Raw genomic sequence first — 12,814 nt, 5'->3', positions numbered from 1 at the left:
TTCTTAACGGGAGTCCAGGAGCTCATCTCCACAAATGGACTTTTCAGGATCCTTGGGTGGCTCCGTAGTTTGAAACCAATTCTGGTTATCGCTTCTCGGCCTTTTGGCTAAGATCAAGTGTAGTATCTGTTCTTATCAGTTTAATATCTGATACGTCCCCTATCTGGGGACCATATATTAAATGGATTTTTAGAACAGGGAGATGGAAAAAGAGCTTGCTCTGTCCACTCCACGCATTGACCTGGTATTGCAGTATCTCCAGGACCGGTGCACCCCTTCTTTAATGCAGTTTCTAAAATCAGAAAGAATTGAATTCAATGTTTTTTGTTCATTTTGCTTGTTTGTCGGATTTTGGGATGGACTCTTTGGCTTTGCTTTTCTTCTCCTCATTGGATTTTTCATGTTCAAAGTTGCAGAAGCCAGATTACAAGCTCATTTTGGTTCAACTTCAGCAACTGTGCATTGCATTGCCATGTAATGTGATGCAATGCTATCTTTCTAGCTCTCCCTTTTTACTTCCTTTTGGATAAACAGACATATTAGGCAAGCATTTTGGAGCTTTCACCTAAATAACTACAGGTGGTGAGATAAGCTGCACAATATAATTGACCTTTCAGTATATTGTTGCACACACACCATCTATTTAGCAAATGCCCTTGTTATCAACAGCAGCCTTTTAAACTCACCTGAGCTAACAGGTATGTGCGCTGGTTACTCTGCTGCGCTTAAAATTTCTTTTTTGGTTTGCTATAATGCCTTTTCTGAAACGTTGTCTCCTTCTGCTGGAACACTGACTTCTTTCATTTAATGCCTGCAGACTATAAAAGAGAACCCAACCCAAAAAGTTTGGTTGATTAGTCTGTGGCATTCTGTTAAACTGTTGCTTATGGCGGTCTCTGTGAGCTTCTCAGCGACATTCAGCCAGCCAGGTATCCTGCCTGCAGTAGATGGAATGTGGCAATGGAACGCTGGCTGCGCGTGTCATAATAGGCTCTGAGCCTTTATATACCTGTGCACAGCAGCAGCCACCTTCAGTCTGCTGCTGGACAGCCAGCAGCAGCAGCAGCAGGAGAGGTATGTAATCAGGAGCCCTCCTGCTAAGGGTAGACAGCTGCTCGTTCCACCCCACTGTTATGTTCTGCTACCAAAGCTAAGGAAAGAGAGGAGATCTGTCCCTACTATAAGACTCAGCTGAATCCCTACGATGTAACAGGGAACCTGATCCTGCGATCAGACCTGCTAAAGTCCTAATCTAGTCTGTACGGAGACCTATAGATTTGGGGAGGGAATCCCTACAAGTACTAAGGACTGGGAGGAATATGGGACACCTCCTAACAGAAATAGCAGCAGACAGACGAACAAACAAAATAGATAGAACCTAGAGGTCCGTAGACCAAGCAAACTAACAGAGTTAGATACAGAGCACAGGCTAGCTAGAAAGTAGATATACAAAGAAGTCCAGCAAAGCCAGAAGGGCGGAGCAGGATTAAATAGGCCAACAAGGTCATGTGACCAGCAAAGGAAAAAAAACCTAACAGCAAGGTTCTAACAGTACCCCCCCTTCTAAGAGGATCCTCCGGATCCCCTAGGACCAGGCTTATCAGGAAATCTCCTGTGAAACGCTCTGATAAGTCTGGACGCGGAAACATCATCTGACCTCACCCAAGAGTTATCCTCGGGTCCGAAACCTTTCCAGGCCACAAGATACTGCAAACTACCTCTATACCGTCTAGAGTCAAGGATGCGAGAAATTTCATATTCCCCGTCCTCCACCACCGGAGGAACAGAGGCAGAGGCGTCACCATCCGACACAACAGCTTTTTTTAACAGAGAGACATGAAAGACCGGATTAATTCTCCAGGAGGTAGGAACCTCCAACCTAACAGCAGATTGGTTGACAACCTGAAGCACCTTAAAGGGCCCTACAAACTTGGGACCCAATTTCTTAGAAGGAATCCTCAACCGCAGATTCCTAGAGGACAACCAAACCATGTCACCAACAGCGAACAAAACCTCCTGTCGTTTCCTATCAAAGTAGTCTTTAGATTTTCTGTTGGCCTCCTGAAGATTACCACGCACATCCGTCCAAACTCTTTCCAAATCACCGGAAAAATTCTCCTCCTCAGGCACGGCAGATCCCAACTTGGAGAACGACCCAAACGGCGGATGTCTCCCAGAACAACAAAAAAAAGGCGAACAACCAGCAGAAGAAGATGTATGATTGTTCAGAGCAAATTCGGCAAGTGGCAGAAACTCAGACCACCCCTCTTGATTGTCTGCCACAAAACAACGCAAGAACTGCTCAACATCCTGGTTTTTCCTTTCTGTCTGGCCATTAGATTCAGGATGATATCCGGACGAAAACGACAAATGAATTCCCAACCTGTCACAAAAGGCACGCCAAAAACGAGCCACGAACTGAGGACCCCTATCAGAAACAATGTCAGTAGGAACGCCATGAAGTCTGACAATTTCCTTGACAAAGGCCTTAGCGAGAGTTTTAGTGCAGGGCAGTTTGACGAAGGGAACCAAGTGACACATCTTGCTAAAACGGTCCACGACCACCCAGATGACAGTAAAACCCTCAGAGGGGGGAAGGTCAGTTATAAAGTCCATAGCCAAATGTGTCCAAGGAGCACTGGGGACCTCCAAAGGACAAAGCAACCCCGCAGCAGGAGTATGTGAGGACTTAGATCTAGCACATATAGTACATTGGCGCACCCACTTAATGACTTCCTTCTGCCATCCAGGCCACCAAAAACTGCGACCCACCAGTCTCTTGGTCTCAGAGATTCCGGGATGACCTGCCAACCGAGATTCGTGACACTCAACAAACAAATCTCTCCTAAAGGTCCCAGGCACAAACAACCTCCCATGAGGAGTGTTAGATGGGGCATTCTCCTGAGCTTTAAGAATCTCATCTTCCAAAACGGAGTCTAAAGCAGCTATCACAACACCTTCTTGTAAAATGTTTTCCTCTTTCTCAGCACCGACTATGGGAGAAAAACTGCGAGACAAGGCATCCGCCTTAACATTCTTAGTACCAGGGATGTAAGTAACGGAGAAATTAAACCGCGAGAAAAACAGTGCCCACCTAGCCTGACGGGCATTCAGGCGCTTGGCAGCGTCAAGATATATCAGATTTTTATGATCCGTAAGAACCTGAACGGGAAATTCCGCACCTTCCAAGAAGTGGCGCCAGTGTTCAAATGCGAGTTTAATAGCCAATAATTCCCGATTACCAATATCGTAATTCAATTCAGTCTCCGAAAATTTTTTTGAAAAAAATGCACAGGGATGTAATCCATCCCCGTTATCCTGAGACAATACTGCGCCAACCCCCACAGAGGAAGCATCAACCTCAACCAAAAACGGCCTAGTAACATCAGGCTGCATAAGGATGGGAGCAGAGGTGAACCTCTCCTTGAGATACACAAAAGCTTCAATGGCCTCAGAAGACCACTGAACCGCATCAGCACCTTTCCTGGTGAGATCAGTCAGAGGTTTGACAATACTAGAAAAATTTTTTATGAATTTTCTATAGTAATTGGCGAAACCCAAAAACCTCTGTATTGATTTCAAACCAATAGGCCTAGGCCATTCCTGCACAGCCTGAACCTTAACCGGATCCATCTCAAAACCTTTGCTGGAGATAATGTAGCCCAAAAAACTAATTCTCTGTACAGCGAACTCACATTTCTCCAGCTTAGCAAAAAGCGAATTGTCCATTAATAACTGTAATACCTCACGCACGCTCCGCCAATGAGACTCCAGATCTGGCGAATAAATCAAAATGTCATCCAAATACACAACCACATTTTTACCGATCAAAGGTCTAAGGATGTCATTAATCAGATTCTGAAAAAATGCAGGAGCATTAGTAAGACCAAAAGGCATAACCAGATTCTCAAAATGACCCACAGGAGTGTTAAAAGCAGTCTTCCATTCATCACCCTCCTTCATGCGCAACAGATTGTATGCCCCCTTAAGGTCAATTTTAGAGAACCACTTGGCCCCCAATAACTGGTTAAACAGATCAGGAATCAATGGCAGTGGGTAAGGATTGCGTACCGTAATTTTGTTAATCTCACGAAAATCCAGACAAGGACGTAAACCGCCGTCCTTTTTTTTTACAAAAAAAAATCCAACCGCCACAGGAGACTTAGAGGGCCTAATGTGACCGGCGGCCAAACTTGTCTGTATGTATTCCTCCAAAGCCTTCCTCTCAGGAATAGTAAGGTTAAATAAACGACTTTTAGGAAGAGCCGCTCCAGGGACAAATTCAATAGAACAATCATAGTCTCTATGGGGAGGCAAAACCTGCGATTCTTTCTCAGAAAAAACTCTCCAAAAATCCTGAATAGGAACAGGCAATTCTCCCCTATCCAAAGCTGCAATACGCCCGTTACAACACTTGTCATAACATTTATGGCTCCAGGATTTAATTTCACTGGTAGACCAATCCAGTACAGGATTGTGAAATTTTAACCAGGGCAAACCCAATATTACTGGAGAAGGCAAGTTATTCAACACTACCAAATCCAATTTCTCATGGTGAACACCATTAATAGTGAGAGGAAATTCACTGACCTTGAGAGTAATATTCTTCAAAGGGGAACCATCCACAGAAACCACAGCAATGGGGGATGATAAAGGTTCAGGTTTTAAATTGAGTTTTTCCACGAATCCCCCATCAATAACATTCAGTGTAGACCCGCAATCAACAAACACCCGAAATTCCATTAATTTTTCCTGAGCAATCGTGGAAGCAGCTAAAAATATACCCTTGGAATTTAAACAGGCAATACGGGCGTGACTGACCATTTTTTTTTCTTTCTTCATACGAAGCTCACAGCCTTTAATCAAATGACCAGATTTTCCACAATAGAAACACAAGCCTTCTGAAAAACGACGGTGTTTTTCTTGAGAGCGAGGTGCCACCGATCCAATCTCCATCGGTTCACCACTGTTAGTACACACATTATCATAACCAGAAACTGACATAGCAGAGGATTTGCTCTCATTAACCCTAGCACGCAGTCTTCTGTCCACCCGTATAGCTAATTGCATAGCCTGTTGCAAATCCTCAGGTGTAGGATAAGCAATTAGCAGGTCTTTAACCTTTTCACTGAGCCCAGCAAGAAATAGACTTTTCAGAGCAGAATCGTTCCACCCTGTTTGAGTGGACCAACGACGAAAATGTGTACAATATTTTTCCATATTACCTGATCCTTGTTTTAAACGTCTCAACTCAGTCTCAGCTGATGCCACACGGTCAGGATCATCATATAATAGTCCTAAAGCAGAAAAAAAACTATCCACTGATCTGAAGCATGTATCACTAGGTTGCAAAGAAAAGGCCCACTCCTGAGGCTCTTTGCGCAAAAGTGACATTATGAACCCTACGCGCTGGGATTCATCCCCAGAGGACTTGGGTCTCAAACGAAAATACAATAAGCAAGCATTTTTAAATGAAAAAAATTCTCGATGTTCACCAAAAAATAAATCCGGCAAACATACCTTAGGCTCCAAGAAATATGCTCCAGGACAGTTACTCACGTGCTGACGGAGCTCGGCCACTTCCAGAGAGAGTCCCTGCAGGTGTTTAGCCAAATCCTGAACCGACACCATGATGGAACAAAAAAAAATCTTTCCTTAGAGAATTTACAGGCTGGACTTACTGTTATGTTCTGCTACCAAAGCTAAGGAAAGAGAGGAGATCTGTCCCTACTATAAGACTCAGCTGAATCCCTACGATGTAACAGGGAACCTGATCCTGCGATCAGACCTGCTAAAGTCCTAATCTAGTCTGTACGGAGACCTATAGATTTGGGGAGGGAATCCCTACAAGTACTAAGGACTGGGAGGAATATGGGACACCTCCTAACAGAAATAGCAGCAGACAGACGAACAAACAAAATAGATAGAACCTAGAGGTCCGTAGACCAAGCAAACTAACAGAGTTAGATACAGAGCACAGGCTAGCTAGAAAGTAGATATACAAAGAAGTCCAGCAAAGCCAGAAGGGCGGAGCAGGATTAAATAGGCCAACAAGGTCATGTGACCAGCAAAGGAAAAAAAACCTAACAGCAAGGTTCTAACACCCACCCCCCGCCTTAATTGGTTCTCCTCCCTTCCAACGGTGTTGAGGTGGGTGGGAACAGCAGGGGGTGAAGGTGCTGTGTTTAAAGAGGTGGAGTTATGCAGATCTAAAACGCGTGGATTGCAGCAGCAGCAAGCCGAAAAGTGCAGGCATGTAAGGGATCTAGAGGTTGACAACATGTCTTCTTAACGGGAGTCCAGGAGCTCATCTCCACAAATGGACTTTTCAGGATCCTTGGGTGGCTCCGTAGTTTGAAACCAATTCTGGTTATCGCTTCTCGGCCTTTTGGCTAAGATCAAGTGTAGTATCTGTTCTTATCAGTTTAATATCTGATACGTCCCCTATCTGGGGACCATATATTAAATGGATTTTTAGAACAGGGAGATGGAAAAAGAGCTTGCTCTGTCCACTCCACGCATTGACCTGGTATTGCAGTATCTCCAGGACCGGTGCACCCCTTCTTTAATGCAGTTTCTAAAATCAGAAAGAATTGAATTCAATGTTTTTTGTTCATTTTGCTTGTTTGTCGGATTTTGGGATGGACTCTTTGGCTTTGCTTTTCTTCTCCTCATTGGATTTTTCATGTTCAAAGTTGCAGAAGCCAGATTACAAGCTCATTTTGGTTCAACTTCAGCAACTGTGCATTGCATTGCCATGTAATGTGATGCAATGCTATCTTTCTAGCTCTCCCTTTTTACTTCCTTTTGGATAAACAGACATATTAGGCAAGCATTTTGGAGCGTTCACCTAAATAACTACAGGTGGTGAGATAAGCTGCACAATATAATTGACCTTTCAGTATATTGTTGCACACACACCATCTATTTAGCAAATGCCCTTGTTATCAACAGCAGCCTTTTAAACTCACCTGAGCAAACAGGTATGTGCGCTGGTTACTCTGCTGCGCTTAAAATTTCTTTTTTGGTTTGCTACAATGCCTTTTCTGAAACGTTGTCTCCTTCTGCTGGAACACTGACTTCTTTCATTTAATGCCTGCAGACTATAAAAGAGAACCCAACCCAAAAAGTTTGGTTGATTAGTCTGTGGCATTCTGTTAAACTGTTGCTTATGGCGGTCTCTGTGAGCTTCTCAGCGACATTCAGCCAGCCAGGTATCCTGCCTGCAGTAGATGGAATGTGGCAATGGAACGCTGGCTGCGCGTGTCATAATAGGCTCTGAGCCTTTATATACCTGTGCACAGCAGCAGCCACCTTCAGTCTGCTGCTGGACAGCCAGCAGCAGCAGCAGCAGGAGAGGTATGTAATCAGGAGCCCTCCTGCTAAGGGTAGACAGCTGCTCGTTCCACCCCACCCCCCGCCTTAATTGGTTCTCCTCCCTTCCAACGGTGTTGAGGCGGGTGGGAACAGCAGGGGGTGAAGGTGCTGTGTTTAAAGAGGTGGAGTTATGCAGATCTAAAACGCGTGGATTGCAGCAGCAGCAAGCCGAAAAGTGCAGGCATGTAAGGGATCTAGAGGTTGACAACATGTCTTCTTAACGGGAGTCCAGGAGCTCATCTCCACAAATGGACTTTTCAGGATCCTTGAGTGGCTCCGTAGTTTGAAACCAATTCTGGTTATCGCTTCTCGGCCTTTTGGCTAAGATCAAGTGTAGTATCTGTTCTTATCAGTTTAATATCTGATACGTCCCCTATCTGGGGACCATATATTAAATGGATTTTTAGAACAGGGAGATGGAAAAAGAGCTTGCTCTGTCCACTCCACGCATTGACCTGGTATTGCAGTATCTCCAGGACCGGTGCACCCCTTCTTTAATGCAGTTTCTAAAATCAGAAAGAATTGAATTCAATGTTTTTTGTTCATTTTGCTTGTTTGTCGGATTTGGGGATGGACTCTTTGGCTTTGCTTTTCTTCTCCTCATTGGATTTTTCATGTTCAAAGTTGCAGAAGCCAGATTACAAGCTCATTTTGGTTCAACTTCAGCAACTGTGCATTGCATTGCCATGTAATGTGATGCAATGCTATCTTTCTAGCTCTCCCTTTTTACTTCCTTTTGGATAAACAGACATATTAGGCAAGCATTTTGGAGCTTTCACCTAAATAACTACAGGTGGTGAGATAAGCTGCACAATATAATTGACCTTTCAGTATATTGTTGCACACACACCATCTATTTAGCAAATGCCCTTGTTATCAACAGCAGCCTTTTAAACTCACCTGAGCTAACAGGTATGTGCGCTGGTTACTCTGCTGCGCTTAAAATTTCTTTTTTGGTTTGCTACAATGCCTTTTCTGAAACGTTGTCTCCTTCTGCTGGAACACTGACTTCTTTCATTTAATGCCTGCAGACTATAAAAGAGAACCCAACCCAAAAAGTTTGGTTGATTAGTCTGTGGCATTCTGTTAAACTGTTGCTTATGGCGGTCTCTGTGAGCTTCTCAGCGACATTCAGCCAGCCAGGTATCCTGCCTGCAGTAGATGGAATGTGGCAATGGAACGCTGGCTGCGCGTGTCATAATAGGCTCTGAGCCTTTATATACCTGTGCACAGCAGCAGCCACCTTCAGTCTGCTGCTGGACAGCCAGCAGCAGCAGCAGCAGGAGAGGTATGTAATCAGGAGCCCTCCTGCTAAGGGTAGACAGCTGCTCGTTCCACCCCACCCCCCGCCTTAATTGGTTCTCCTCCCTTCCAACGGTGTTGAGGCGGGTGGGAACAGCAGGGGGTGAAGGTGCTGTGTTTAAAGAGGTGGAGTTATGCAGATCTAAAACGCGTGGATTGCAGCAGCAGCAAGCCGAAAAGTGCAGGCATGTAAGGGATCTAGAGGTTGACAACATGTCTTCTTAACGGGAGTCCAGGAGCTCATCTCCACAAATGGACTTTTCAGGATCCTTGGGTGGCTCCGTAGTTTGAAACCAATTCTGGTTATCGCTTCTCGGCCTTTTGGCTAAGATCAAGTGTAGTATCTGTTCTTATCAGTTTAATATCTGATACGTCCCCTATCTGGGGACCATATATTAAATGGATTTTTAGAACAGGGAGATGGAAAAAGAGCTTGCTCTGTCCACTCCACGCATTGACCTGGTATTGCAGTATCTCCAGGACCGGTGCACCCCTTCTTTAATGCAGTTTCTAAAATCAGAAAGAATTGAATTCAATGTTTTTTGTTCATTTTGCTTGTTTGTCGGATTTTGGGATGGACTCTTTGGCTTTGCTTTTCTTCTCCTCATTGGATTTTTCATGTTCAAAGTTGCAGAAGCCAGATTACAAGCTCATTTTGGTTCAACTTCAGCAAATGTGCATTGCATTGCCATGTAATGTGATGCAATGCTATCTTTCTAGCTCTCCCTTTTACTTCCTTTTGGATAAACAGACATATTAGGCAAGCATTTTGGAGCTTTCACCTAAATAACTACAGGTGGTGAGATAAGCTGCACAATATAATTGACCTTTCAGTATATTGTTGCACACACACCATCTATTTAGCAAATGCCCTTGTTATCAACAGCAGCCTTTTAAACTCACCTGAGCTAACAGGTATGTGCGCTGGTTACTCTGCTGCGCTTAAAATTTCTTTTTTGGTTTGCTACAATGCCTTTTCTGAAACGTTGTCTCCTTCTGCTGGAACACTGACTTCTTTCATTTAATGCCTGCAGACTATAAAAGAGAACCCAACCCAAAAAGTTTGGTTGATTAGTCTGTGGCATTCTGTTAAACTGTTGCTTATGGCGGTCTCTGTGAGCTTCTCAGCGACATTCAGCCAGCCAGGTATCCTGCCTGCAGTAGATGGAATGTGGCAATGGAACGCTGGCTGCGCGTGTCATAATAGGCTCTGAGCCTTTATATACCTGTGCACAGCAGCAGCCACCTTCAGTCTGCTGCTGGACAGCCAGCAGCAGCAGCAGCAGGAGAGGTATGTAATCAGGAGCCCTCCTGCTAAGGGTAGACAGCTGCTCGTTCCACCCCACCCCCCGCCTTAATTGGTTCTCCTCCCTTCCAACGGTGTTGAGGCGGGTGGGAACAGCAGGGGGTGAAGGTGCTGTGTTTAAAGAGGTGGAGTTATGCAGATCTAAAACGCGTGGATTGCAGCAGCAGCAAGCCGAAAAGTGCAGGCATGTAAGGGATCTAGAGGTTGACAACATGTCTTCTTAACGGGAGTCCAGGAGCTCATCTCCACAAATGGACTTTTCAGGATCCTTGGGTGGCTCCGTAGTTTGAAACCAATTCTGGTTATCGCTTCTCGGCCTTTTGGCTAAGATCAAGTGTAGTATCTGTTCTTATCAGTTTAATATCTGATACGTCCCCTATCTGGGGACCATATATTAAATGGATTTTTAGAACAGGGAGATGGAAAAAGAGCTTGCTCTGTCCACTCCACGCATTGACCTGGTATTGCAGTATCTCCAGGACCGATGCACCCCTTCTTTAATGCAGTTTCTAAAATCAGAAAGAATTGAATTCAATGTTTTTTGTTCATTTTGCTTGTTTGTCGGATTTTGGGATGGACTCTTTGGCTTTGCTTTTCTTCTCCTCATTGGATTTTTCATGTTCAAAGTTGCAGAAGCCAGATTACAAGCTCATTTTGGTTCAACTTCAGCAACTGTGCATTGCATTGCCATGTAATGTGATGCAATGCTATCTTTCTAGCTCTCCCTTTTTACTTCCTTTTGGATAAACAGACATATTAGGCAAGCATTTTGGAGCTTTCACCTAAATAACTACAGGTGGTGAGATAAGCTGCACAATATAATTGACCTTTCAGTATATTGTTGCACACACACCATCTATTTAGCAAATGCCCTTGTTATCAACAGCAGCCTTTTAAACTCACCTGAGCTAACAGGTATGTGCGCTGGTTACTCTGCTGCGCTTAAAATTTCTTTTTTGGTTTGCTACAATGCCTTTTCTGAAACGTTGTCTCCTTCTGCTGGAACACTGACTTCTTTCATTTAATGCCTGCAGACTATAAAAGAGAACCCAACCCAAAAAGTTTGGTTGATTAGTCTGTGGCATTCTGTTAAACTGTTGCTTATGGCGGTCTCTGTGAGCTTCTCAGCGACATTCAGCCAGCCAGGTATCCTGCCTGCAGTAGATGGAATGTGGCAATGGAACGCTGGCTGCGCGTGTCATAATAGGCTCTGAGCCTTTATATACCTGTGCACAGCAGCAGCCACCTTCAGTCTGCTGCTGGACAGCCAGCAGCAGCAGCAGCAGGAGAGGTATGTAATCAGGAGCCCTCCTGCTAAGGGTAGACAGCTGCTCGTTCCACCCCACCCCCCGCCTTAATTGGTTCTCCTCCCTTCCAACGGTGTTGAGGCGGGTGGGAACAGCAGGGGGTGAAGGTGCTGTGTTTAAAGAGGTGGAGTTATGCAGATCTAAAACGCGTGGATTGCAGCAGCAGCAAGCCGAAAAGTGCAGGCATGTAAGGGATCTAGAGGTTGACAACATGTCTTCTTAACGGGAGTCCAGGAGCTCATCTCCACAAATGGACTTTTCAGGATCCTTGGGTGGCTCCGTAGTTTGAAACCAATTCTGGTTATCGCTTCTCGGCCTTTTGGCTAAGATCAAGTGTAGTATCTGTTCTTATCAGTTTAATATCTGATACGTCCCCTATCTGGGGACCATATATTAAATGGATTTTTAGAACAGGGAGATGGAAAAAGAGCTTGCTCTGTCCACTCCACGCATTGACCTGGTATTGCAGTATCTCCAGGACCGGTGCACCCCTTCTTTAATGCAGTTTCTAAAATCAGAAAGAATTGAATTCAATGTTTTTTGTTCATTTTGCTTGTTTGTCGGATTTTGGGATGGACTCTTTGGCTTTGCTTTTCTTCTCCTCATTGGATTTTTCATGTTCAAAGTTGCAGAAGCCAGATTACAAGCTCATTTTGGTTCAACTTCAGCAACTGTGCATTGCATTGCCATGTAATGTGATGCAATGCTATCTTTCTAGCTCTCCCTTTTTACTTCCTTTTGGATAAACAGACATATTAGGCAAGCATTTTGGAGCTTTCACCTAAATAACTACAGGTAGTGAGATAAGCTGCACAATATAATTGACCTTTCAGTATATTGTTGCACACACACCATCTATTTAGCAAATGCCCTTGTTATCAACAGCAGCCTTTTAAACTCACCTGAGCTAACAGGTATGTGCGCTGGTTACTCTGCTGCGCTTAAAATTTCTTTTTTGGTTTGCTACAATGCCTTTTCTGAAACGTTGTCTCCTTCTGCTGGAACACTGACTTCTTTCATTTAATGCCTGCAGACTATAAAAGAGAACCCAACCCAAAAAGTTTGGTTGATTAGTCTGTGGCATTCTGTTAAACTGTTGCTTATGGCGGTCTCTGTGAGCTTCTCAGCGACATTCAGCCAGCCAGGTATCCTGCCTGCAGTAGATGGAATGTGGCAATGGAACGCTGGCTGCGCGTGTCATAATAGGCTCTGAGCCTTTATATACCTGTGCACAGCAGCAGCTACCTTCAGTCTGCTGCTGGACAGCCAGCAGCAGCAGCAGCAGGAGAGGTATGTAATCAGGAGCCCTCCTGGTAAGGGTAGACAGCTGCTCGTTCCACCCCACCCCCCGCCTTAATTGGTTCTCCTCCCTTCCAACGGTGTTGAGGCGGGTGGGAACAGCAGGGGGTGAAGGTGCAGTGTTTAAAGAGGTGGAGTTATGCAGATCTAAAACGCGTGGATTGCAGCAGCAGCAAGCCGAAAAGTGCAGGCATGTAAGGGATCTAGAGGTTGACAACATGTC

The 12,814-nt window shown here is 44.7% G+C and overlaps 6 non-coding genes across 6 annotated transcripts; all 6 read left to right on the top strand.

Annotated features, from left to right (window-relative positions):
* Nucleotides 1-87: 87 nt before the first annotated feature.
* Nucleotides 88-278, top strand: LOC141214743 (U2 spliceosomal RNA). Its single transcript, XR_012283939.1, has one exon. It is a non-coding gene; the product is annotated as a U2 spliceosomal RNA (small nuclear RNA).
* A 6,094-nt stretch (nucleotides 279-6,372) lies between these two features.
* Nucleotides 6,373-6,563, top strand: LOC141214742 (U2 spliceosomal RNA). Its single transcript, XR_012283938.1, has one exon. It is a non-coding gene; the product is annotated as a U2 spliceosomal RNA (small nuclear RNA).
* A 1,115-nt stretch (nucleotides 6,564-7,678) lies between these two features.
* LOC141214741 (U2 spliceosomal RNA) lies at nucleotides 7,679-7,869 on the top strand. The gene has a single exon (XR_012283937.1). It is a non-coding gene; the product is annotated as a U2 spliceosomal RNA (small nuclear RNA).
* Nucleotides 7,870-8,984: 1,115 nt separating this feature from the next.
* Nucleotides 8,985-9,175, top strand: LOC141214740 (U2 spliceosomal RNA). Its single transcript, XR_012283936.1, has one exon. It is a non-coding gene; the product is annotated as a U2 spliceosomal RNA (small nuclear RNA).
* Nucleotides 9,176-10,289: 1,114 nt separating this feature from the next.
* On the top strand, nucleotides 10,290-10,480 carry LOC141214847 (U2 spliceosomal RNA). The gene has a single exon (XR_012284039.1). It is a non-coding gene; the product is annotated as a U2 spliceosomal RNA (small nuclear RNA).
* A 1,115-nt stretch (nucleotides 10,481-11,595) lies between these two features.
* LOC141214739 (U2 spliceosomal RNA) lies at nucleotides 11,596-11,786 on the top strand. The gene has a single exon (XR_012283935.1). It is a non-coding gene; the product is annotated as a U2 spliceosomal RNA (small nuclear RNA).
* The last annotated feature ends 1,028 nt before the right edge of the window (nucleotides 11,787-12,814 follow it).

This window comes from Phyllobates terribilis, unplaced genomic scaffold (genome assembly GCF_046119375.1).
Source record: "Phyllobates terribilis strain yellow unplaced genomic scaffold, ASM4611937v1 Scaffold_223__1_contigs__length_3252167, whole genome shotgun sequence".
Lineage (NCBI taxonomy): Eukaryota > Metazoa > Chordata > Amphibia > Anura > Dendrobatidae > Phyllobates > Phyllobates terribilis.
This window is presented reverse-complemented; position numbering and strand designations above follow the sequence as displayed.